The sequence below is a fragment of the Saimiri boliviensis genome, chromosome 2 (assembly GCF_048565385.1).
Source record: "Saimiri boliviensis isolate mSaiBol1 chromosome 2, mSaiBol1.pri, whole genome shotgun sequence".
Classification (NCBI taxonomy): domain Eukaryota; kingdom Metazoa; phylum Chordata; class Mammalia; order Primates; family Cebidae; genus Saimiri; species Saimiri boliviensis.
In genome coordinates, this window is record NC_133450.1 from 234,805,489 (window position 1) to 234,832,931 (window position 27,443).

Genomic DNA, 27,443 nt, shown 5'->3' on the forward strand with positions numbered 1-27,443 from the left:
CATGCCACACACACTACGAACACATACCACACATGCACTACACACACACCACGCACACACGTTATACCACATGCACACAACATGTGTGCCACACACACTACAGACACCACACACGGACTACACACACACACTGTGAGCTACAGGTACACGGTGCACATCACACACACACCATGCACACAAACTACATAAACACCACACACACACACACACACAAAATACACTACACAAAACACAGGATACACTACATACATATTGTATACACAAAACACATGAAACCTATCGCACCACTACATGCACACTACACACATCATACTACACACACACACCCCATACCACACACACACACTACATGCATGCCGCACATACTACGAACATATACCATACATGCACTACATACGCACCACACACTATAGACATCACACACAAACTACATACACACCACACACAACACACTACAGACATCACACACCAAATGCAAACTACATACACACTACACACACTACACACACCATACACTGCACACACACCATACACACACAAACTACATACACACTACACACAACCCACTACACACACCATACACAAACTACATACATACTACACAAACAATACACTACACATAACACACACAACACTATATACACACGACATACACAAAACACACAGGAAACACATCACTACATGCACACTACACATCACACACGTTACACACACACACCACAAACTACACCACACACACACACACACCAATACTATACACAACACACACACTACATATACACTACACACACAAAACACACACATGAAGTGCACCACACCACAGACCCCACACTACAACAATGTGAAGCGGTTTCTTCTCAATCTGCACTCTCCTATAGGGGCTACAAAACGTAAAAGTGTCAGCCTGACACAGGCAACAGAGGTTTCCCCAGACGGTATCCTCACGTCAGTTCTCCTGGGCAAGCCCCTCATGAGGCGTGGCTTTTCTTATAATTTGAGGATATTAATCATCATTTCCTGGCTTACCTCTCATTGCAGTTGACTATCAATTTCTTTTCTTTGTCCAACAAGTTTCCAAAAATTCATCTCTTAGCAGGTCTTTTTGTTTTTAAAAGTATATCCACATTTACTTTTGAGTCTAAGAATGCTGGTAACAAAAAGACATCTCTGGAAACGGTGCTCTGGGAGTCTCTTAAAAGAAACACTTCTCTTCCGACTGCTTTCCCCTCGGGCTAAACTTTCTACAGTGCTTTTGTTGCAGGTCAGCCACGGCCCTCAGCCTGCCTTTCCCCCATTCCACCCTTTTCCTGCAGTGGGTCTTCTCAGGCCTCCAAACTCATCTCCACCGTTTCCCTGCAGCCCAGCCCATCTCAGACTTCCACATGGTCTGGGGGCTCTGACACACCCAGGGCCTGGGGAACTGCTGTTCCTGCAACCCCGACGATGCAGATGCTGGCCTCTGACACCATCCGAGACCGGGCTTTCTATCTCCTCTGCCTTCCCTGCCCGGGTGATGCTCCAGCTGGGAACCCAGGAGTCCTCTGCAGGCCTTGCATTCGCTGGAGTTCATCTTCCAAGTGCCCTTGGTGCATGCTCCTTACTGCCTATATCCATGACCCCTGCCTGGGCTAACCCTGTCCCTTCCACTGTTGCCCTTCACCCCTCACCTTCTGCCTCCTGCTTCCTAACACCTCCCTCTCCAGCTGCCCAGTCCTCCCTCAAAGCACACCTCAGCCCTCCCTGCCTCTTCCAACATGCCCAGTCCACAGACCACGCTGGACTGCACCAGGATGCTGTGGCTGGCCCTTCCCGTCCTCACCACACATGCCTTCCACTGGGGAACGCAGCTCTTCCCCCGGCCACCTCTGTCATCCTTGCAGATCCAGCTCAAAGACCCCTCTCATTATGTACCTGGCCCTGATGCTCGTGTCCCCTCTGCAGGGCCCAGGTTACTTTCCATGTAGTTGCAGAATAGCAGACTGCACCATCAGCTCCCACTGAGATAGCAATTTTGTAGGAACAAAATTTTAAATAAAATGTGAGCAAATACTTTTTAATTTATATAAATCTTAACATAGCTACGATTTTTAAAATTCATTGGCTTGTCCCTAATAAGTACATGGCTGCTGGCACTCGGGCATGAATCCCATGTTGAAGTGAATGGAAAGGAAGTGAGACAGGCCGTGGCCAGGTCTCGGGGAGCAACTGCAGGCCTGCAGCAGCCTCCAGCCACATGCCGGGGACACTCTGTGTGGCTTTGATGGTGCATTGCAGAGACATTCCCAAGCAGGTGGCAGAAGAATGCACTGCTCTCAGTGTCAGCACTGATGTGGCTGATGGCCCTTTTCTGGCCATGTGACTTCCTGTGCTGGAGCTGACCTGGCTGTGTTGGTGGTGACGGTTTGGGCAGAATCAGTGGTTCACTGCAAGGACAGTTTATGGGACGTTTTTGGGCTATTCAATTGGGGGAATAAACAATGTCTGCCGCTGTGCATACCTTCTCGGGACGGGCACCCACCGGCACTGACCTGGGGCCTTGTTCTGGTCTCCAACCTCCTCTTTCACAGGCCCCCTTGGCAGGAGATGGCCATCTCCAGCCACTGCCCACAGTGACCCAGGCTGCTGTTCTCAGCTCCACTTTTCAGATATCAGCACTCAGTCAGTATGGAAAATCCAGTCTCACTGTTCACTCAGCCATTGTCTCAGCCACAGCTGTGGCATCTCTGCCGCCCCCACCACCTGAGACAGAGACGGAGCCGGCGACTTTCACCTGTATGCATTCCTCCGGCACACACGGACTCAGCCTTTCCAACTGCTGCTTTTGCAGCTCACAACCCTTCACTCTGACTACAGGAATAGCCCATGGCTCAAATTCTCTTTAGCATTCCCTGGGACCATTTTCATCTCAACAGTGTTGAGAATTTGCCCCCGTTTTTGTTAATTCAACAATCCACTTATTTTTTTTCCACATGTGAAACTACTTCATTCCAAAGCACAAAAATGAGCAACAAACTAGGGCCCTCAGCTCCTCCTGAACTCCACCTGCACCCCTCAGCCTGCTGGGTCTGGCACCTCAGTGCACACCTGTGCAGGTGGCGTTTCAGCAAGGAGGGTCCTCAGGTGTCAGGTGAGCTCCTCAAAGCACTGCAAATCCCTTGCTCTTTTGAGACTTGTTGGTGACACAAGGTAAATGTCCACTTAGTAGTAGAAAGTGTTTTTTTGTTTTTGATTTTTCATGAAATGACCTTTTGTGATGTCCTAGGCTCCATACCTCCCTTCCATGCCTACTTTTCCTCCACAGCACATCTCCACGAGGCGGAAGCCCTTTAAATCATGATTCAGTACTGAATTTGAGTGTTATCTTACTCTTCCCACCGGAGGGCCAGCTCTAGGAGGCAAGAATGAGATGACCTTGTTCACTGCCACATCACCATGCCTGGAACAGCTCCTGGTGCAGGATAAGTCATCAAAAATATCTGTTGGTTAACAGGTATTGTACTCCTCTCCACTGAGCTCCTGGTCTGCACGTCTGCTTACGTCCCCCCTTGGATGTGTAACAGACAACTTGACCTCCACATACTCCAGACGAGGCTGTTGACTCCTCACGCCAGTCCCTCAGCAAACCTATCCCTCCCTCAGTCTGCTAATTGAGGAAATGACACGGAGCACTGCAGTTGCTGAGGATGAAGCCCTAGAGGCTTCCAGGAGTCTTCTCTCTCACCGAGTCAGAAAGGAGCGTATTTTCTACCAGAACCGTCGGCCACTCACACTGATGCAGGGAGACCATGAGCTTGTGCAGGGGCTGAATGTATCTGATGCAGCCACAGGGATAAAGAACTGCAAATCAGGTTAGATGAGCTGCCCTCCAGGGTCCTCTCAGCAGCTTTTCTTTAAAATATATTCCCAAGCCGGTGTGTCTCCTCATAGCCACTGACGCTGTCCTGATGGGAGCCACCGCCATCTCTCAGGTGATGGAAATCTCACGTGGTCCTTCCTGACCATTCCCTACCCCGAAGGTGGAGTGAGGCTCACAAGGAGCCTCTCCATCCACATCGCATTCCAAACCTTCCTCCCTGGCCCACAAGGCTCTCCTCGGCCAGGCCTGAGCGCTGCAGCCTCACGTTGCTCTCTATCTCCACCTCACTGTGTTTCCGCCTCCGGGTCGAGGCCTCTCCTGCCTCCTTCTTCCTTCTCAGGCCTGTACTCAGCTCAATGTCACCCCTCAGAGAGCTGCATCATGATGATCCAAACTCAGGTGCTGCTTCCACCTACCTCGGGAGCTCCCACTCATAGCTAACCCCTCAAAAGCATCTCTTACCTTCATCGTTTCAACACAAACCTGCCCTTGCCCTAAAATGTGAACTCCAAAGGTCTGGAGATTTTACTGCCTTGTTCATGCTTCGGGGTTTGACCAGAGGCTGGCAAAAGCCTGCTCAATGGAAACATGTTGCTCTCTGCATTTTAGAGTTTCCACAATGAATATACAGTTGACCCTTGAATAATGTGGGACATTGACCCCCCACATGTGATAAAAATCCATATATAACTTTTGACTCCCCCCAAACAACTAATAATCTATTTACCAGAAGGCTTACCCATAACATAAATAATTTTGCATGTTATATGTATCATATACTATATTCTTTTAGTAAAGTAAGCTAGAGAAAAATGTCATTAAACAAATCATAAGGAATAGAATAAATATTTATAATACCGTACTGTATTTATCAATACCATAAATTTATTGTCATCTGTTTATAAGATGCCACATCTATCTGAAATGTCAGGCAACCATGGCTACAGATTTCCATCTACAATCCTCATCAAACAATTCAGCTGCTTCTTATAATGTCGTGACTCCTCGGGAGCACTTCCAGCCTCACTGTGACCCTTCATATGAAACCCATGGTGTCATTCAAGTTGTACGGTATTGCACTAAACATGAAAAATACTTGAGAACCACAAGAGATCACTTATTAAAGATCACTTTACTGCAATACGCAATTTACCTGAGAGATGAACTGCTCATGCAGAGATGATGAACATCACACAGTAATTTAGGCAGGTGCTTGCAACTCTTGAGCGTATCACAATAGCAATAGGAAGTGGCTATGAAATTATCACAGTAGCACAGTGGGTACCGCAGTTCATTTTTTTATGCAGTGATGATTTAATGCTGCATCTTTATATCTATTTACATTTCCCTTGATTGTGAATGGCACCATATGTGGTCTATAAGTGTTTGTGTAAGTTTCGATAAATTTTAATTTTAATAATAGATTTGTGTATACTTTACGGTAGTAAATGAAAAAATAGACTGCATGTATTTTGTGCATTCATGATATGCTTAACCTGTTCTTAACATTTTTTATATTTCCGGGCTGTGCAGTTCATCTGCAAGTTTTTAAAAATTGTCAAAAGCCTTCAAAAATTTTTCCAATATTTTTGTTGAAAAAAATCCACATATAAGTGAACCCACACGATTCAAGCTATAATGTTCAAGGGTCAACTGTACGTTGCTTTTGTTATAAAAACGTTAAACAGGCAATTGCTGTGTGTCCAGATGGAGGCTCACAGGGTCAGAGTCAGAGAGCCCCAGAAACTAAGCTTCTAGATACCCCAGCCCTGCAGTTGCATCAGATGGAGCTTGGTTCCCACATGAGCTCCTGGCCTCTTAAGGGAAGGGAACTCACTCCACTATGTGCCTGATGCTTCTGTTAGAAACACTTTCTTACCTGATTCCCCATCTCCCCGTCCCCATCTCTCCTCCTCCATCCTCCCTCTTCCACCTGCCCGTGGGACAAATAGAACACAGCCAGTTCTGCTTCCCCAAAACAACCTGCAAATGCTTGCTCTTGGCGGTCACTCCAAGTCAATGCATTCTTCCTGGCTTGACATTATTTCAAGACCTCTCACTGTCCTGGTCATTTTGTCCAAACAATTTCATATCGCCCAAGCCCCTCTTAAAAGTGCACCAGCCCCAGTGGTGCCCCAGCCGTCCAGCATCCCCACTGGGCTTCTAAAGAATGAACAACTTTTCCCCCACCCTCAATTGGCAAATTAAGACAGCTGCCTTTACCCTGCACCCCCTCCTTATGATGGTTTCACCATTCTCCATCTGGCACCATTCATCACATTAGCTCGGGGTTACTCAACCTTGGCACTCCTGACATTTGCACTGGATTCTTCTCTGTTATGTGTGTAGGGTCAGTGCTGACTTGTCCAGTTCAGGCTGTTTAGTAGCATCCCTAGCCCCTCCCCACTAGATGCCAGTGGCACCCCATTCCCAATTCATGACAGCCAAACACCATCTCCAGATATTGACAAGTCTAAGTTACCCTAAGTGTAACTTACCCCTGACTGGAAACCACTGTGTCAGCTGCTGTGGACACAAATCTGATGTGCCCCTTCTATTGCTCTAGCCCAGGGGTGTCCAATTTTTTGGTTTCCCTGGGCCACGCTGAAAAAAGAAAAATTGTCTTGGGTCACATTCAAAATGTACTAATACTAACAATAGCTGATGAACTACAAAAAAGAAAGGAAAGAAATCTGATAATGTTTTTAAAAAGCTTACAAACATTAGTTGGGCCACATTCATAGCTGTCCTGGACCACATGTGGCCTTTGGGCCACAGGTTGGGTAAGCTTGTTCTAGACTTTTGACCAATAAATTAGATGAGCAAATATTTCCCTATATAATTTGTTAACCTCATCACCATGAACAAATAACAAAGAGGGCTGGAAAGGAATGGAACCCCACAGAGGTGGTTCTACTGGCCCAGAGAGCAGCAAATCCAGGGGTGCGGAGATAAGAACCGAGAATGCTGGTGACCCATCCCAGCTCCTTGTGACCTGGGCACCACAGCACCAGAGTTCCTCGCTGGTAAAAGAGGATGACAGTATACCCAAGCCATTGTAATTAATGGCAGTCGTGAATGGGGAGTGTGGAGGGGTTCCCAGGGCAACTGGACCCTCTCAGGTGGGAACTTTGAATAGACCAGAGAAGGATTAAGTCATGGTGAGATGAAGAAGAGAAAAAAGAAAAGCATGGGCAGCCCCACACGTCATAAGAAGGCACGTGTGTGTGTGTACACGTGTGAGCATGAGGTCAGGAGACAGACAGACATGCCCACCCTCACCTGAAGATGGTGGAGAAAGTCAATGGAGGCTTAGACCGAACCAAAGACAATGCTTCCTTACCTCAAAATCCTCCCTAGTGCCAGTCAGGCTTTACCTTGCATATGATACAACATGAAGAGTTCAATCCAGAAAGGAGCCGGATTTATTCTACAGGCTTTGATTCTTTCTGCCCCACACCCAAGGAGCCCTGCCAGCCACCCTCCTGGAGCCCGCAGAAATGGATGAGCCTGTCATATCCCACCAGCATTCTCATGTCTTCCATATGTTTTATTTAAATCGTACTGTATCCTTTTGCACTTACTGGCATGTTTCAATCTTCTCTTCCAACCAGACTTCCATGGTCCATTTCCCCTATGTCAGGACTAAGGCTGACTGTACAACCTTTGCCCTTTAAAATGCATTTAGTTGGGAAACTATCATTTATGTAGTTCTACCTTACCAGGCAGCAACTTTACAGATGAAGAGCAATAGATCCATGCTTGCCACCATAAGCACAATGTTTCAGATACCCTTTGAGCTAAGTAAGAACTCATATTTCTAGGGGCAGTCTGATGGGAAGATTAGGCACAGATGCTCACACCTGGGCAAGCAGAGGAACAAGCTGTCCAGAGCCCATCCCTCTGGCAGAGGAAAAACTCATCTCCTACAGAGGAACAGCCAGCATGAATGCCAACATGATGAAGAGGGGCTGAGTTCTACAGGCCCACCTAACACTCACCCACCCAGCTCCTTGTCCACCTTGGAGTTTTAGTTCTTTTTTTTTTTTTTTTCTAGTCTACGTTCCCCAAACCCACTAGAATGTCTGACACCCATTAGTGTATGTTTACCATTTTCTTCCATACTGCCTAGAACAAGGCCACTTTATGTATGGGTCATCAGCCTTCAAATTTTGTTGGAGAGTTAAAATGTATACATGGCAGGCAGCCTCCAAGATGGTACCCAACAATCCTCACTTCCTGGTACTCCCGTCACTTGAACACAGATTGGCTGACAGCAAAGTGACAATGTGGGGTCTCTGAGGCTAGCTCATGAAAGCCCTTAACACTTTTCTTCAGCGCTTGGATTGCTCATTCTGGAAAAACCAGATGCTTTGTTGGAAAGATGCTCAAGTAGCTCTTTGGGGAGGCTCGTGTGGTAAGGAACTGAGGCCCCTAGCTAATAGCTGGCACTCAGTGATGAGCTGTACAAGCAGCCACCTTGGAAGAGGATTCTCCATCCTCTGTCAAGCCTTCAGATGAGACTGCAACCCTGGCCCGCACCTGACTGCAACCCTACAGAGGGCCTGAGCCTGCCCAGCTGTCTCAAATGCTTGGCCTGCAGAAATTATGAGCAATAATCAGTGATTATTGTTTTAAGCCACTAAGTTTAGAATGATCTGTTATGTAGCAACAGATAATTAATATAGCATGTGCAATGGAGTTGGGCAAGAGAAATAGTGCTTAATAGATATTTAAATGAATATGTGAATGAATTGTTGACAAATAAAGGCGGGTGAGCGAATGAGCTAGGTGTTAGAAGCTGGGCTCCAGCAGAGTCAGAAGAAGACTTTCTGGTATTGAAGAGGTAAGTGGAGGTAGAATAGAGGTTAGGAAGGAAGGAGCTGAGCCCAGGGTATGCTTCCGGAAGCTGTCTGCCTCAACCTATGTCCTTCATGTCGACATTTATCTGTAGAAAACAGTTAGAGGCCACGGTATCTGGGCCTGGCACTTACAGATTATGGGAACCAGGATCAAAGGCTGATGCCAAAGTTCAGGTTAAGTTATTGCCACTAATAACATTTTAACTCATACATCTTCATAGCGTCATTTCTCTTCTTTGCCCTCTCTCAATTTCATCAATATCACTACTTCTGGCTCTATTCTCTTTCCATCTTATGTATGAAACAAAATACAGTTGCTTCTTGTTATTCACAGTAGTTATGCTCTATAAAGTCACCATGAAAATTGAATTTGCAAATCCTGAACGTTGCTCCTAGGGAAATATGGGGTTAGGTTCTTGTGATCTTCTGGTTATGACGTTTTTGTAAATCAGTCAATACAGAATCTTGTTTTCTGTGTATTTCTATTTAAAGATATTTACTTCATATATATTGTTGATTCATTAACCTTGAACTCACGGTCAACAGCACAGTAACTCATGCCTGAAAGTAGCTTCCTTAACACACATATTTTCTCCGTAAAGCACGTCACAGCCTTCTTGCACTTAGAGACACCAGACAGTAAGTATGTTAGCACTGTGCCTGGGGCTATTTTAAATAGCAAAATCACCCCCAAAAAAGCACAAAAACGCAAAATACATGGACTAAATGGGTCATGACAAGAGAAAATGTGTTTATAGGAGCCAAAACAAGAAAGCAATGTCACTGTGCAACCTCAGCATCTGTGTTGGGTGACTCAAATTTGTCACTGATTTGGGCATGTCACAAATGACTAAAAAGTGCTGTGAATATTGATTTTGGGGTTGCAAATGAATTTAAATAAGTAGGTGAATGTGGAAATATGGAATCCATGAATAATGAGGACTGATGATAAGTAATTTCCCTTCCATCACCCCAACCTTCCCTGAAAAGACCCAACCTCATCCATAAAGATATATAAATTTGTCGTGGGTGTTTTGGGAAAATAGTTTTTTCTATGTAAGACTGTGTTCTCAAATATGTTACCCTTATCTCATGAAGCTGTGTTCATCTTCTAGCTTGGCATGAAACCAGAAGAGGTAGCCTATGTCTCTGTATGCCTTTTTATTACCCAATCTGTCCTAGTTATCAAGGGGCCTCAGCCCTGAGATTCCAGCTTCTGCTTTTCTTTAAGACCCACTGAAGCATGGCTCCTGCAGGTGCTGCTCCCTCCCCCAGCCCCCTCAACTTCCTGTAGTGCACATTTCCAGCAGTGCTTGGCAATTGAAGGTGGTTCACTTTCACATCCCTGGGCCATCAGAGCCCTCCTATCATGCAGACTGAGGTGACAGTCGGGGAGATAAGCGGTTCTCTGGGAAAAGACACCTGGAAACAATTGCTGCCATATCTATACCATTTAAAGGAACAAAATCAGCACCACGCAGAAGGATATTCAGGCTAATCACACTCAAACCACACAGCCCCCTCAATGCAAAGCAGCCCTGTTAAGATGTGCCTGGTAATTTCCTCTGAAGCTTGAAGCTGAGAAAATTAAGTGTAAAAACTTGGGTGAAAGGAAACTTCATCTCTGGGTTAGATTAATTTTCATAAGAAAGAGGAATGAGCCTACCCAGAGGGAAAAATCGATCTTGCTGGGCTGGTCCGGGACTGGCTGATTAGTTACAGAGAAATGACCAAGGAAGGGGCGATATGGTGGGACCACCCTTCCCAGCACCAAGCTGTGCAGACGACCGTGTTTGACTTGTCTGCAAAGGGCTGGGGGCAGCGCCTTGTGTGGCAGGATCCCACGGTGCAAAAGAGAACATGTGGACACAGACCTGTAGCCTCAGCATGGAGGAACAGACCCAGCTTCAGGGCCTGAGGTGGCCTCGCATCCACTCCACTGGCTTCATTAACAGATGTCACTTGCCCTCCAGGACACCATCCTGAGGCCTGTCCCCAAGCCTCCCTGACGCCTGTCTGTGCATCACACCGCACAGGGCTCCTGATCTCCAAGGCACAGCCTTACACTGTGCACGTTCTGCTGAGGAGTTGACTTTCCTACATTTGCAGGAAGCATAGGAGACTTCTTAGTATACAGAGATACACATTTCAGAAATAAAAAATGAAGCTAAGGATGGCAGGCATGAGGCATGATTTTTACCAATTTTAGAAATGGAGGTATATTGAAATACGTGAAAACATTCTCCAAACCTTCAACACCAAATTCTCTTGCTGTGCCTTCAGAACTTAAAAGACTTGAAAGTGCATCAAGCAAAGGCTGATCTATCTCAGCCAAAATGTAGAAATTTTCAAGCTCCGCGAGAGACACTCAGATCTCTTTTCTATGCCCTCTTTGCCATAATTAACACAAATAACAGATATTATGCTTTGGCGTCAACATAAATGTTAACTCTCAAGAGAGTTGGTTATAAATAAACAACCAGCCCATCTGGTGCATTTAATTTACAATCTAAATGACTGATCCGTTCAATATGCTTGTTGAGCATCTATGACGTGCAAGTCATTATGTTAGGTGCCATGTGAGAGAAAAGTGAACCTCTTTCGACCCTGAAAACAGGTAGGTAGAAGTGGCTCACAAAAGGAAGAGAACAAGGATCTGGTCCAAGGGTCCCGCTTTCATCCTGGGGACTACGTGATTTCCAGGGTCTCTACCATCCACACCTCTTCTTGCCTCTAAGTGGGACTGGCCAAAGCCACCTGCAGATTCCAGTTCTTGGCGGGACTCTGGCTCATGAAAGCCCACATGTCCAGTTCTTCCTGTGTGTGGTCTTCAGGCTGCCCCAACCTCAGACTCCCTTCTGGAAAACAGGGTCCTGGCCCCACCTCAGACCCAGTAAACAGGGCATACAGACAAGAAGTGCACATTTTGATCAGCCTCCCAGGTGATTTTTAAGCACTCTAATGTCTGAGAACCTCTGCTATAATCCAGTATTGCCCTGTTCAAGTGCTATAGCGTGAGAGGGAAACAAGTTCACCACATTCACCTCCAGGATCAGAAAGAGAAGCAGTCAGGAGGTGGGCCAGAACTGGGCTGCCACTTGCCATGGATGGAGAAGGGAGCCAGGGAGGACAGTCAAGTCACTGTGCTGTGCTGGTGACTGGGTGGGCTGCAGGCTTCACTTGGGAGACACCTCTGCAGTTCTTCTCCACCAGGAAGAAGTGCATGCCTCAGCACACAGACGTGCACAGAGGAGGGGGAATGGATGCACAGACAACTGGTAATTAAAAGGAGCCAGCCTTTGTGAATAATTAACTGAACACTGGGTTGCAACCAAGGTCGCCACTTAGCAAAGTCCCTTGCATGTTCTCTTGAGCAGAAGAGGACAGGGTGGGGTTGCAGCCAGCGGTCTGGGGACCATATTGACCCTGAGTGGGGCCAACAACATCTCCCCAGTGAGCCGCACCATCTACCATGTCCCTGAGCCACCTCCTCATTCAGTCTTCTCTGGGGAAAAATACCAACAACCCACAAGATGCTAGACAAAAGAATTCCCATTGAAGATGCCCGATAGATCTTACTGCCTTGTTTTTATCTAGGCAAATCACACCGGGATGATAACAGCAGCAATGTCACAGGCTTTCCTTGATCCTGCCCTGGCACCCATCCCAAGACCCTTTCCTACTCAAGCAAAGGCTGATCTATCTCAACCAACACATAGAAATTTTCAAGCTTCACAAGAGACACTCAGAAATCTCTTTTCTATGCCCTCTTTGCCATAATTAGCACAGATAACAGATATTATGCTTTGGTCTCAACATAAATGTTAACTCTCAACACAGAGAGGTGAGGTCACAGCGGACAGCCATGACAACCGCCAGCAGACCTGACATCGCTCATCTGTGTCTTCGCGCCTTGCTGAAATTTCCAGCTTGCAGGCTCTGTTTTATTTTTCTATCACTACCTCACTAGCATAACCTTTATGGGGGACCCTGCATCTGCTAGAGAAACCAAAATACCTACTTAAGCAAAAAGGACACAGTGAATATGGATTAAGACATATCTAGAGTTTTAATGAATGTCTATTAAAAAAATCACTAGCATTCTTTTTTTTTTTTTTTTCCAGCCAGTTAAAAAATAATTGTGGGTGACTCAGGACTGCAAGATATTACAGAAGCTTATGATGGTCTCCTGAGATTTTATAATTGTTTTTCATAAACCTGAGGCATAAATACACCCAATGCTTAAAAGTGATCAAGGTTGTAGGAAGCAGAGAAGGATGGTTTAGCTGCATCATAACTGCAGGCAAGACAGGATGGCAAACCACGAAACCCTGCAGCTCGAGACAGACACGTGCTCCGTGGGAAAATGCTGGCGGCAGAGGAGAGGAAGAGCAGGCACGAAACCAAAGAATCTTTCCTACGGATACCCGCAGATGTGCAGAGCCTGAGGTTAGGATTTCTAAAAAGGCTTGATTCCCACAGATTTGACCTACCTCCCTTTCCCGGATTCAAATGCAGGTCTGGAATCCCAGGCGCTGGGGAGTATCGAATGTGGAAAGGGACGAAGCACACAAATCCGACAGGAGCGTTTTCAAAGGAAAACAGCTGAAACAGAGAGAAAGCGCAAGGCAGGTATCAACAAGCCGGAGCGCTTCCTGCTGCTGGACGACGCCTGCAGTTAGGGAAGTGGGCTTTTCCTCAAAGTGTCAGCATGCAAAACAAACCAGAAAGCAGAAGTGTGAGGTCCCCAGAAACATGGGGCCTCTTTTAATTGCACATTCAAAACGAAGTAATGCTCTGAGACCTGGATCCCTCCAGAATACACACCAGTTTAAGAGCGAATCAGTGGACATGGTTGTGCCACTTAGTGCTTGGCCAGCCCGGAAATGCCCGTTCCCAAGCGTTTTTACCCAAATGAACTTGGTCTTGAATTGCTAGGATGGGAATAGCAACATTTTCCTGATTATTTTATGTTTTTTAAAAAGTCCTACAGCATAACATGTATCAAATTCAACCAGAAGATTGAACCAAATAGGAAGGGTGTCCTTGGAAAGATCTTAATAGAGACCTTAAGATGCTAATTCCCAGACAGGAGGCTGAAAAAGTCAAGCAGAGATGGTCTTGATGGCAGAAAGGCCAATGTGTAGGGCAGAGGAAGGAAAGATGCCAGCATTCTGCCCCCGTTCCCAGGCATGCTGGGCAGACAGCTGTTTATGATGCTGGCAACAGATGCAACTTTACAGAGCACCTCTGACCAGCTACCTCAGGGTACTCTTCAAGCATCTACTAACATTCCCATGCTCTGTGAAGCAAGCAGCTTTTGAATTTCCCACTGCAGTCTGTGATATTCCCCACACTCAAAAAGAGCGAGAAGCTCAGCCAGGGTCCACTTCACAAAAGGCCATAAAACATCACTAGAAATGCAAGATAAAAAGGAATCCTCTCCAGAGCCGTGGGAGCTGGAAGGAATCATGTTGATGAGTTTACTGGGGTGGGATTAGGAGCCTCGTGAGGCTAGGGAAGTGTTCAGAGAGGCAACTGTAGACAATCTGCACCTGCACCCCAAACTTGTGAAAAGGACAGCTTTGTGAAAAACAGCTTCTCATTTTATAGAAGATGAACTTGAGCCACAAAGAGGTGGGGTGCATATCTTTAGTGCTGGCCAGAATAACCACGATGATGAAGGTGTTGAGGATAACGCACAACAGCTATTCTCTCAGCACTTGACTCACATGGTATCAACTGATCTGGAAAGCATCCCTGGTGATGGATACTACTGTTATCCTCAATTTAAAGAGCTGGCCATCGTGGCTCAGGAGGGTCAACTGGCTGGCTGAAGAACACACAGTAAGTGGTGGAGCCAACCTCTGAAGCCCGTCTCTTCTCTTAGCTACCGTCTTCAGGTGGTGGTGAAAAGGCGCTCAGAGTCAACCCATCCAAATGCAAGCTTGGGGCTTTCCTGCCTAACCTGGAGATCCTTCTTGTTCCCTGGAGCTGGGGACAAGAAGCTGCTGCCATGTAAGAAGTGCCTTTCACCTCCTTCCGTGATTCTGAGGCCTCCCCTACCACGTGACACTGTGAGTCCAACTAAACCCCTGCAGTTTTTAGCAGCAGAGTGAAAACAAACTAACACACTGTGCGTAGGACCTCAAATGGCCATGAGAGCATCGTGGTTGTTTATCTGGGGAAGCAAAGTCTCACATTCAGAAGCCGTGAATACTGAGGACCGACCACGTATCATCTCACATAAGACTGCTGTGCGTGGCTCAGATTCATCCTTTATTTTGAGTGACTTCTAAGATATTCACGAAGGGCCTCAGTGGTCACCAGCTGGATGGGAAAGTACAAATGACTGTAAAAATCAATACAGAGATACTAATACTTAGAAAATTATAATACCAGTCTCAGCTCCTGATAGCCATATCTCCCTGTAGTCATTTGGTTTTCTAACACAGTGTTTCCTGCTACTCTCAAAAACGTAAGTTTTATTTACATATGCCAAAAATCAGCTGATGGCATGAGAAAACTCTGCCCGGTTTACTGTTAGAGGGTTGATATTTGCTGTCTGCAAGCTGCACAGCGGAGTCAGCATAATTCCTGCAGGGTAGAGAAGGCCATGCAGCCTAAATAAGGGGCACCAGAGGGGCCTGAGCCTGGCCTCCTGCTCACCAGCTAGCCAGCCCTGAGCACATTACACTCGACTTCCTTATCCACAAAAGGGTGTAGCTGGAAAAAACCCTATGGTTGCTGCCACGAATAAATGAGATTATGCATGACCCAGGCGGCTCCCATGCTTTTTTACGATCTGACCGTAAACAATTCAAGTGCAGGGAAGCATCCCAGCTGCTGCGATAGCTCCCCCCACCTCACCCCACCCCGACACATGGGAGGCGCCCCATAACTCAATGTGCCGAATGGATCAAAGCCAACAAAATGTCCTGTCTGGCCATCAGAGAGGCTGGCGGAAGCATCGGTTTTGATGCCACATGCTCTAGATTTCCCTCTGTAAGATAAATATCAAAATATCAGATTGCTTGAGTGTTGGCAGAGACACTACCTCCTCCTCTCTGAAATGACCCTGCAATGAGAACCCAAAAGAGAAATACAATGGAACCAGCAGGCACCGCTGATTCCGAGCAACTATGCGTCACAAGCAGAGCCAAATGCAGCTATGTTTGCTCTGGATTGTGAAGACCTTAGTAGGGACCGGCTGCTGTAGACTTCAGCCAAGGCCTGTGGAAAGGAAGGATCTACACAGAATGGAAAGCCAATCATTTCTTTTTTTAAAAAACAATTTATTTTATTTTATTGCATTTTAGGTTTTGGGGTACATGTGAAAAACATGCAAGATTGTTGCATAGGTACACACATGGCAGTGTGATTTGCTGCCTTCCTCCCCATCACCTATATCTGGCATTTCTCTCCATGCTCTCTCTCCCCAGCTCCCCACCCCCTGCTGTCCCCTCCCTGTTTCCCCCCAACAGACCCCAGTGTGTGATGCTCCCCTCCCTGTGTCCATGTGTTCTCATTGTTCAACACCCACCTATGAGTGAGAACATGCGGTGTTTGATTTTCTGCTCTTGTGTCAGTTTGCTGAGAAAAATGATTTCCAGGTTCATCCATGTCCCTACAAATGACACGAACTCATGGTTTTTGATGGCTGCATAGTATTCCATGGTGTATATGTGCCATGTTTTCCCTGTCCAGTCTATCATCGATGGGCATTTGGGTTGGTTCCAGGTCTTTGCTATTGTAAACAGTGCTGCAATGAACATTCGTGTGCACGTGTCCTTATAGTAGAATGATTTATAATCCTTTAGATATATACCCAGTAATGGGATTGCTGAGTGAAATGGAATTTCTATTTCTAGGTCCTTGAGGAATTGCCACACTGTCTTCCACAATGGTTGAACTAATTTACAGTCCCACCAACAGTGTAAAAGTGTTCCTATTTCTCCACATCCTCTCCAGCATCTATTGTATCCAGATTTTTTAATGATCGCCATTCTAACTGGCGTGAGATGTTTAGAGTTTTGGACAGAGGAGGCTCTGAATGGCTGGCAGACTCACTGGGGAGAAATATGTATTAAACCAATTCATTCTCTGTCTTTCACTCTCTGTCTTTCTCTTTCACACACACACACGACATTATTGAGAAGGGAGGAAATATTCTGGTAGACTGGAACACATCCCAGGCCCCTCCATGACTTATTTCAAAGATGAGAATCCTACCTTGGGTCTGCACAATTATGCTAAAAGAATTAAAGAAGAGAAGCAACAGGAGAAATAAATGACAACAGATATTCACTAGAAAAATGTCCCAAAAGGCAGATGAAGTCATGACCACACTAACAGACGTGGAATCAAAGAAATTAACAGAATAATATTTGGTTAAAATAACAGCTCAGAAGAGAGGAAGGGGTAAGAAGAGACAAAAATGATAAGCTGGCCGGGATCAGGGGAAAAGGCCAGAAATGATGGCTGTTATATCAAGCAAGGAAAAGTTAATGGGCATTAACTCTGCAGGCAGCACAGGGGACAGGGTCTGAGGAGCTTGAGAAAAATGAAACGGGAATTAACAAAGACTTCAGGAATTCAACAGAAAAATACTCAAAAGACAGAGAAGATCTAAAATACATGAAATTAACGCCTCTAGAATAGAGAATTGAAATAAAGGAGTAGAACACATTTAAAGTTATGAAATTTCCAGAAATAAAACAAGTCTTGTCTTCAGGGGTTAAAAGAGCACCTTTATCCAGGAGCCTCTAGAGCAGTGATGTGTGATCTTTCAGCCTCCCTGGGCCAAACCGGAGGATAAATTGTCTTGAGTCACACAAAAAATATACTAACACTCATGATAGCTGATGAGCCACAAACAAAAAAATTACCAAAAAAACCACCTCATAATGTTTTTAGAAAGTTTACAAATTTATGTTGAAAAGATATCTGTACTCCCATGTTCACTGCAGCAGTATTCACAATAGCCAAAATACAAAATCAACCAAAGAGTCCATAAGAGAGAAACGACTAAGGAAAATGTGGCACACATGCAATGGAATACTATTCAGCCATGAAAAAGAAGGAAATCCTATTGTTTGTGATAACATATATGAAGCTGGAGAAAGTTATGTAAAGTGAAATGAGTCAAGCACAGAAAAACAAATACCTCATATTTATCTCACTCTAAAATGACTGAACTCATAGAAATAGAGAACAAAATAGTAGTTACCAGGAGCTAGGGAGTGAGAGGATGAGAAGATGCCAGTCAAAGAGCACAAAGCTGCAGATAGAGGATTAATGAAAATCATTTATGTTAATGGGTATGTTCATTGTCTTAATTCAGTCCTTCCCACCGTATAGACACAACAGCACTGTGTACCCCATAATTATGTAAGGTTAAATTTGTCCCCCAAATTTTTTTAAACATTACTGGACCCCAACCTTCTCCTTGGAAACACATCAAGCCAGAAGACAGAAGAGTAACATCCACACAGTTCTCAAAGGCGGCAAACGTGTCCAACCAGAGGCACATCATCTGGCTGGGCTCAGGGCTGGCAGTGAACAATTTCGGGACTTAGACCAAAGTGACTGTGGAACATTCTGATGTCTCTGTCAAGAATCAGAAGAACAGAAGCACAGCTCTCCACCTTCTAAACACTTGCTTCCAAATCGCTCCATCTAGTTGTGTCCTAAAGCTGGCAGTGCCCAGCCCAGTGCAGCCCAGTGCAGCCCAGTGCAGCAGATGCTAACGGCGGCCTCTGCTGCCTATGTGGTTCTCATGGCCACTAAACAGAACAAGTTCCTGCTTCCATTAGTAAGCTCAATTCATAAAAAATAAAAATAAAAATAAATAATAATAAATAAAAAAGAAAGAGAGAAAACAAGGAAAAGCTCCAGCTGAGAGCAGTGGCTTTGCACCCCAGCTGCAGGTTAGGATCATCCAGGATGCTCTTTTCCCAGCCCTAACACTCAGAATCTCCAGGGGATGGGCCCAGGCATCGGTATTTCTTGTAACACTCTCTAGAGAGCCTAGTATACAGCCGTGATAGATAAGCAGTTGCCCTAGAATTATCTAGAATTATCACCTCTATGTGGAAGGTTCTGGGGTTCAAAACTGATCCAAACAGAGCTGACTGCTGAAGTCAGCAGCAGCCCAGGCTCCCAAGTAGAGGGAAATACCCACAGAGCTGAGCACAACATTCCCTGATCTACGTGGGTCTATAAGGAAGTCATATGAAAGGCATCATTCACGAAAACATTTTCGATGAATGAAAATGTTGACTCCGTTTTTAGACATATCAATTTTGTTAAGACAATAATTCGGGAAGAAGAATCTTGATTGTGTCTTTCGTGGTAAGTGGAGTCTGAGTGCTGGTTGTGAGGGGAAGCTCCCCCGGGAGGGGGGCACGTAACTGCGCTTCCTGGAGTCAGGCTGAATCATGAAAGGAAGTCCTATAATTCACAAGCCCTTCAAAACGACTTCTCTTGTGGTGTTTTATCTCTGCTCAAATTAAGCAGCACAGGAACTCCAGGGACAGGCCAGCCACACATCTCTGCCCCAGCGCCCAGAGTGAGGCAAGACTGAAGCCCACAGCCTGGGGGTCCCCAGGGGTGCCGCTACCTGATCCCTTCCCCTGCCCAATGGGGTGCTTCAGGATGCTCCACTCTCAGCCCGTCTTGACTACTTACAAAATGAGCAAATGGAAGGCATTCCCAGAAACAAACATCTTGTTTCTTAGACTTGAAAGTACAGACCAGGGCCAGTTGCTTGGCATTCTATTTTTTTTGTTTTGCCTTCACGAGAAACACGTTCCCTTTCTCATCTTCTTTTCAAAATGGACAAATCCATCACAGTTTCAAGGAAACTATGTTGGATTTTTTTTAACTGAAGAGAAAGAGACCAGGACAAAGCCTTTCTCTCTTCCCTCAAAACTCTCTTGAACAAAAAACTGGTTTGTTCTTTCAGAAACTATTATGAATTAAGAGTGTTTATTCCAAGGATATGTGACTCTGTGGCTTTCTCCCAGGCTGTGTGACCGTTTGGAGGACTCTGCAAGAAAATAACTGGAAACCATGTCAGTTCCTGGTGACTGAGCAGTAACATCATAGTGCGTGTGTATGCACGTGCATTGTGTTGTGTAGGTGAACGTTACAGCCTTGAGGATGGAGGGCCAAGCCAGAACCCTATGGACAAGACTTATGGTCTCACATTTAAGGAGAGGATACTCTTGGTGCCCTCATCAGTTCCCAGGATCAGATCCTCTTAAGAAGATTGGGAGCTGCAGGTATCAACACGCGGAATAGTGGCAAGAATTACCGTGCATTTAGACAAGGGGTGGCACTGAGAGCTGGGAAAGGAGAGAGGAGGGTGGAAGCCTATGTCCTTCCTGGGCTCCTCAGGGGTTGGCCTGAGAGCAGCTTGGTGTCCAGCTGACCTTGCTGCAACAATGGAAATACCTGTTCTACTCTGTCTGACACAGACCTACCACCCACATGCAGCAACTGGCCCCTGAAAGATGGCCAGGGTGACTGAGAACTGAATTTTAAATGAAATCTAACATTTATTTTAAATGGTTTTATGTAACGGAACAGTCAATGGCCTCACGTGGCTAGTGGCTCTGTACTGAACATCCTCAGTCGGGATGACAGAGCCCAACCTGATGAGCTGCATCTTATAAACACACCCCCCAGGACCAGAGTGTTTGATCCCGGTACCTCTCCCTTTCAGAAACCCCTCCTACCTGGGCCAAACTTGAAGCCTCTGGGTTTTCTTTTTATGATGGGGGTGACACATTTTTCTCTATATCCAAGTCATATCTGATATATTAAAATATGAGAAATAACTTTAAGAGTATCCACAGTATGCAAAGAGCATGTCATGCTGGGAGCAGAATATATAAAACTCTCCAACTAGACATTTTAAAAGCACAAGGGCCAAAGTCATGCAACGAAGTCTTTTAGAGCTTCTGAATAAGATGCCACCCAGGTGAAGTGACCTTGTCTAGTGATTGGGGATGTGAAAGTGGAGGATGACGTGCCCCGCCCTTATGTTGCTTATTAAATCCAGCAGGGCCCTAAACACACGATTAGGATCTAGACACAACTTATTTGTCTATGATACTGTCGGGCAAGAGTCCCTCTGTTTCTGTGACCCTCTCACAAAATCTTTTTGCTTGTAAAAGAACCCTCTCTTCAGTTCCCTGGTAACCAGTAGCTATGTGTCCTTGACATTCTGCATTCAACCTGAACAGCTGGCAGAGGGCCTATTCTTTGCCAGCCAGTCTGACTGGTGTTCTGCATAGAGCATCTCTGAGCTTGATCACAACCCAAGGGTTACGTATCTGTAACATTATATTGGAGACGGGTAGTACCAGCTGCCAGCAGTTTCAAGTGAAGGATGGAATCTAGACCCTGGGGCCTGGTCTGCTTCTAACAGCCACTCTGCCCCCAAAAGGGAGGGGCCACTTCTTGGAACTGGACATTTTAGGTCAGAGCCACAATTCTAGAGATTTTATTATAAAGTATAAACACAGGGGCAGGTGATGAGTCCAGGGGCTCTCCTGGGCAAGTATGGCACAGTGCGGGCAGAGGCAGCTGCGGTGGGAAGGGAGCAGCAGCAGCCCATCCCCTAATGACCGACAAGATCAGCCCTTCAGGTCACCGTCAGTTGCAGTCAGTGAGGCCCAGAAGCCAAGCCACAGACACCAAGAAACCATGGCCCAAGCTCTCAACCAGGAGCAAAATTGCTTACATCCTTCTCGTTAGAAAAAAAACATTTCACACCAAGCATGTAGATGACAAATGGTCTGAAGGAATCAAGCACAGTGGACTAAGAATAATGTTAAAAAAATCTTAAAGACCAAAACCATTCAAATCATCTTGTGTAGAAAATGGTACAGGTGGGTTTTTCTATCTGGCCAATGCCCACATTCTTCCTCTGAGAATTATTTCATGTGCCTTCACCTCCTGCAAGTCTTACAGTTGTGTGCTGAGAACACACCGACATTCTTACTCTACCACCCTCCTCCGAAAATTCTGCAGAGTGGCAGACCTTAGGAGAATGTAAGTTCCCATGGAAAGGAGTGTTTGCAACAGAAAAACACAAGCTCTCTCTCTCTCAATCTGACACACACACACACACACACACACACACACACACACACGCACACACACACACACACACGCATACACACATCAAATGGGGAGGGGCCACTCTGGTCTGCCCAGTATCTTTGCAGTCAAAGGCACACACAGCTGCCATTATACCCAGCATATCAATAAAGCTCAATTTGGTGACCGACACCCCCTCCCGCCCTGTCAACCTTTAAAGATGTGTGTATGTGCCATAAAATCCTACTAACTGGCTGTCAAACAGTGGACCTCAGTCCTGGCTGCTGCCCTGGGTGAGGTGGAGTAGGAATGGCTTTAAGAAACATCTGAAGGCAGGCTGCACACCAGAGCACCCCAGTCTCCTTGGAGGTGGCCTGGGCTTTAGGACCTGAGTGACAGAGGGTGCACGTATGTTTGAGACCACTGCTGTATACCTTTGGGCAAGCTGCTGAACCTCTCAAAGCCTCACTCTTCATTGGAGGACAGAGGAGTGCCAATAGTCATGATGCATGATGTATTTCTAAGTTACTTTTCTTCCTGGTCTCATCCTACTTACTCTTTTATCCCAAGCAAACTTTATTATTATCATTTTTCTTAACTGAAAAAAATACACACTCATGATCATTGTAAATACTGCATGCACATCAAAATAAACAGGATAAAAATACAAATTTCACCTTTTTCTTGAAACCTACTCTACTCCCTCCTCCAAATAGCTTCTGCTCTTAATTTGGTGCTTACAATTCTAGGTCATGCTACATATTTACACACACATATGTACACACTGGATACATTTGTACAGGCAGACATGCATCTATACACAGTAAACAACAATCCAACATCACTTATTATGTACATGCGTGAGTTTTTTATTTATTATTTCTTTACTTATTATTATTATTGTTTTTGAGAAAGGGTCTTGCTCTGTCACCCAGGCTGGAGTGCAGTGGCATGATCTAGGCTCACTGAAGCCTTGACCCCTTGGACTCAAGAGATCCTCCTACCTCAGCCCCTCAAGTAGCTGGGACTACATGCACATACACCACTCCAGGCTAATTTTTTTTTTTTTTTTTTTTTTGGTATTTTTCATAGAGGTGGGGTTTTGCCACGTTGCCCAGGCTGGTTTCAAACTCCTGAGCACAAGGGATCCGCCCACCTCGGCTTTTCAAAGTGCTGGCAGGAGCCATTGCACCCAACTCAGCATGAGTTTTTTAAACAAATATAATATGTTACGTCTTGCTTTTTCACTAGTCTAACTTGGACATCTTTATATTTGGTATATGACAATTCCACATTTTTTAGAAGCCTGCATAGGATTCCAATATATAAATCAACTGCACTTCCCTTAGTGATATTTCTTTTTCCTTTTTTTTTTTGCAATTATAAAATAAAACGTTGCAAAGAATTACTATATGCATATATATTTTTCTACTTTTGTCAATTTATTTGTGTAATAGTTTCCTAAAAGTGAAATTGTTAAGTCAAAGCATTTGTGTTTTAAATTTTAAAAGATATTACCAAATGGTCAGTGCCTGTCTATATTTTTTTCTTATTAATAAGACTCAGTGCATATAAAAGCTATTGATGCTTTGCAACAAGCATTGAAATTATATATATCTTACCATTTTTTCATTTATTTATATATTTTTTTCATTATGACAGGGATTTGCTTAAAATTTTAGGAAATCATACTCATCATAAGATTGATAAGATTATAAATTCATATGTTTTATCAGATTTAGACAGGCCTCTTCACGATCATTTTAAAACTCACCTAAGTTTTCTTTTAATAGTTTTATGATTTCAATGCTATAGATTTATTTTTTTGTTCAGTTTAGAATTTATTTTGTTATAAAGAGCAAAGTTTTGGTTTTTTTCCAAACGGTCTGCGGTTTCCACAAGACCATTCATCCACGGCCCTGCGCCTCCCCTGCCGGGTGTGGAAAGCCTCCCTTACCCTCACGCCTGCGTGTTATCCGGGCCTGGGCTCCACTCCCCACAACAGCTTCACCTTACAATTTTGTGGCATTTGTCTTCCTTAACACCTTTATCTTACATTTCTTCTCTGAGTCTTCTCGTAAGTCTCTCTCTCTCTAAGTTTTTGTAAATCTAAAGTGAAAGAAACACTTTTGTAAATCTAAAGTGAAAGAATGAAAACTAAGTTTTTGTAAATCGAAAAAGGCGATGCGTTGGGCTGTTCGAGCGGTCCAGTACATGGTGCTTTGTTATGAAAGCCCAATCTGACCGATACTCCAATTCCACCATAACAGACGTTGACACAGCTTCCAGGGTATTCTTAGAAGAGATAAGCTCTGAGGAATACTTTACACATAAGTCTTTGGGGACACTGCTGGCTTCTTTGGGGATATCATCCCTCACAAATACTTGCCTTTCTGTCTTCCTTCTAGCCTCAGTCCTTCTCCCCAGCTGCCAACCTGCCTTTCCTTGACCAAATCACTGAAGTCCCACCTACCTCACCAACACTGCTATAACAGGAGGGAAAAGGAACTGAAATCTGTCCACACCCCGACTTGTATTCCAAGCCTTCATGACACCTCGTACTTCCCCTCCCAACCCTCACGACAGTGACGCAGGCAGAAAGCAGCAGTTCTGCCTCAGAGGGGGACAGACACCAACAGGGAGGTCGGATGCAGGAACCACAGGGACACTCGTGGCTCGGGGCTTGGCGCTCACTTCACACGTGGCTCTAGTTCACTCTGGATAGTAACTTTATCTCTGTGGAAGGAAGGCATGCCGAAAAGCTGCAGCTGTTCTCACACGCACCTCTCATTGGTTTGAGATTGTGTCTAATTCCTATGGTATGTGCTTAACTCCTCAATGCAAAGGCTACAAAGATCATAATAAGTTTTGCATAAACATCTGTAAAGAGTAAAATCGGCACGTCTGACACTGAGCCTGTGTCCTCCCTCTGCCTCTCCAGGCTTTCCTGAGCTGCTGACAGGACTGTAAACCTGCCCATCACTTAGGCTGGACAGCAGGTCCTCTTTTATACCTTATTAGAGTAGCAGATAAGGATTCTGGTTCTGGATTACACATGCCTACGTTCAAGAGTTCTAATCTCAGCAACATCACTTAGTAGCTGGACAAATCCTTTTGCCTTTCTGAGCCCATCTCTAATCAGGTTGAACTATATCCTACGCATATTTAAGCAGGCTTCTAAGAAATCTATGAATTTGGACCTTCAGTGTCCTAATAAGCAGGACAGACTTCATGACGGAGCTACATGACCACCGGAACCAATTTGGGGAACCTAACACGGAGGCCTGCTGTGCAGCCTGCTCTAGCCGGGCTCTTCCCCATCGTCCTCACTGTGACTTCCTTCAAGTAGCCATGACCATCAGCTGATTGGTGTTGCTAACAAAAAGGAAGTGGTGGCCTTCGACCTCAAGCATATGCACAGCTGTAAATGCAGAGAAGGGGAAGAAACAATATTAAAAACAATATTACGGAAAATGAAGCCATGGCATGCTGAGGAGCTGGGGAGATATTCCATGAGTAGCTTGACAATGAATGCTGTCCTTGAAAGGCATGAAGCGAGACAGGCTCACACTGATGGGGGCAATCACAGCCCCCAATGTAGGCAGGCAGCAGTGTGGGGGTTCAAGGTGGGAGAAGACCCGTGGTGGAGTGCCTTAGAAGTGACAGAGACCTAAGGAAGGAATGGGAGGAGCAGGAGGAGAAGGGAAGAGTAGATGCTCTCTAGCTCCAAGCAAGTGGCAGAAGCCCCTTGCAGGAAAGGATATGTGTGTGGCTCCGTTTGAACAGGGAAGGCACAGCCACATCCACAAAGAACAGTGGACTCCTGCCACCCTCACACCACACACACCAGTTACGAGCCTATCTTACCCGGTGCACATCCAGGCCTTGCCCTCCTCCTATCTGATGCGGGATAGGCTGCAAGAATGCAGCCTTAAAACACTAACACCCAGGGTACCTAAAAAAAAGACCAGCACACACCTGGAAATGCCCAGTACATCAGGAAAGCTGACACCAGGGGAGAGAGGCACCAAGCATGCAAACAGATGACTTGATGCCTGAGGAGACGGGGTAATGGTGGACTCAAACAAGTAATAAAATACACAGGAACCTAATACATCACTTAACAAAATCCCAAAGAAGTAACTACATTCCTTGGAAATCAACCACGAAATAATCACAGGAAAACCAAGTTGATAGACTGACGAACAGGATGGAGAGGGATGAGGGACTTTCTTGAGATAAAGATTAACTTGATGGTTTCATGAAAACACAGTGCAAATGGCAAAGGAGAGGGAAAGAATGAAAAGAAAAAGTGCATTCACTACAGCCCTGTTTATAATATCAAAATTTAGAAAGACTTTGACATGCTATTCTGGACTGCCATAATAAAATATAATAATCACTGAATATGGAGACCTCCTGCACCCCAACATATTGTTAATAAAGTTCTAGAGTGATAAAAGTATTAAGACATACACACCCCACTACTATATCTTCTGAAGATGTGCACAAACACATGAATCCACTTTAGAAAGGACGAAAGATAGAAGAGAAGAGCCCCAACTGCTCTCGCACAGCGGGACTGGGGGTGGGGCTGGGACTGAGCGTGGAGGTTGAGAAGGGCTTTTCTGTTGCTCGCTGTATCTGAATCCCTTATGAAAGGATATGCACTCCTGTCTCAGTTACGCAATTGGAAAGAGGATACGCAACTCTTCTAAAAGAAAATATTAGGAAGTTCTCCCATCTTGGAGGTCAGAGAAAATAACTTTGGCAACTGCAGTTGGTCGTCTGAAACCTGTCTGGATATGCCCTCCCTCCAAGACTGCAGGGCAGATTCCCAGAGTCAGCCCACCTGGGAGAGGCTCTGACAGTTATGTCAGTTTTAACCACACACCAGGTACCTGGCACATCTCTGTTAGGTATCACGGCGCAGCCCTCTGTGACTGCTCCATTGACAAAGCCTTCAAGAATAGCTTACAAATAAAGAAGGGGGATTTGGACCCCATGGGGCCTCGGACCCTTACTCTCAATGACTATCTACAAAAATATTCCATAAATGTGACTTTGAGGCACTGTACCAACCAAATAATTCATATATTGTTAGCATTTAAGATGAAAACGATCACAACATTCTGCCTCTACCAAGCAAAGCCTATGGAGCTTGTAAGGGAGCAGCAAGAGGTCACGCAGTGTTTGCCAAAGAGGCTACGGCAGAGCTGGTCCTGAAAGCCTAAGGAAAAATACACAGCAGGGTCACAGAAGCGTAGGACCACTGGCTGAGACTGGTCCTCTTGGAGAATCTCTGTGCATGTCACCTGCACAGAGGCTCTGAAGATGCTCATGATATTTAGCCCCGCTTGCTGCACTTTATTCCATCCAGCATTTCTCACGCTCACTTGAGCAAGCTTCCCAGGGAACTCTCTGCTTAGCGTTCCACGGTGTCCACTTCAGGAATCAATCAAGGAAATCGAGGAGAAGGCCAGCAATCTGCTTGAGGTCTCGTGAGATCTCCATGTCCCCAAAAAAGAAACATTCTCATCACTCAGATAATAAAATGGCAGGGTCGTATCAAACACAAAAGTGACGTTGACACTGATGTAAAATGTAGATGCTGT

General features: G+C 45.3%; 1 protein-coding gene across 8 annotated transcripts in view; it reads right to left on the reverse strand.

Annotated features, from left to right (window-relative positions):
• The window catches only part of SYK (spleen associated tyrosine kinase), an 82,523-nt gene that overhangs the window by 49,605 nt on the left and 5,475 nt on the right, over positions 1–27,443 (reverse strand). For 2 of the 8 annotated variants that reach the window (XM_074395536.1, XM_074395534.1), the window contains exon 1: positions 6,355–15,576. The exons of 1 other annotated variant lie outside the window; for it this stretch is intronic. The gene's annotated coding sequence lies outside the window, so the exon portion shown is untranslated. Of the gene's footprint in view, positions 1–6,354; positions 15,579–27,443 lie in introns of those variants that run through there. 5 more of the 8 variants (XM_074395531.1, XM_074395533.1, XM_074395532.1 and 2 more) reach the window with 5 other exon arrangements.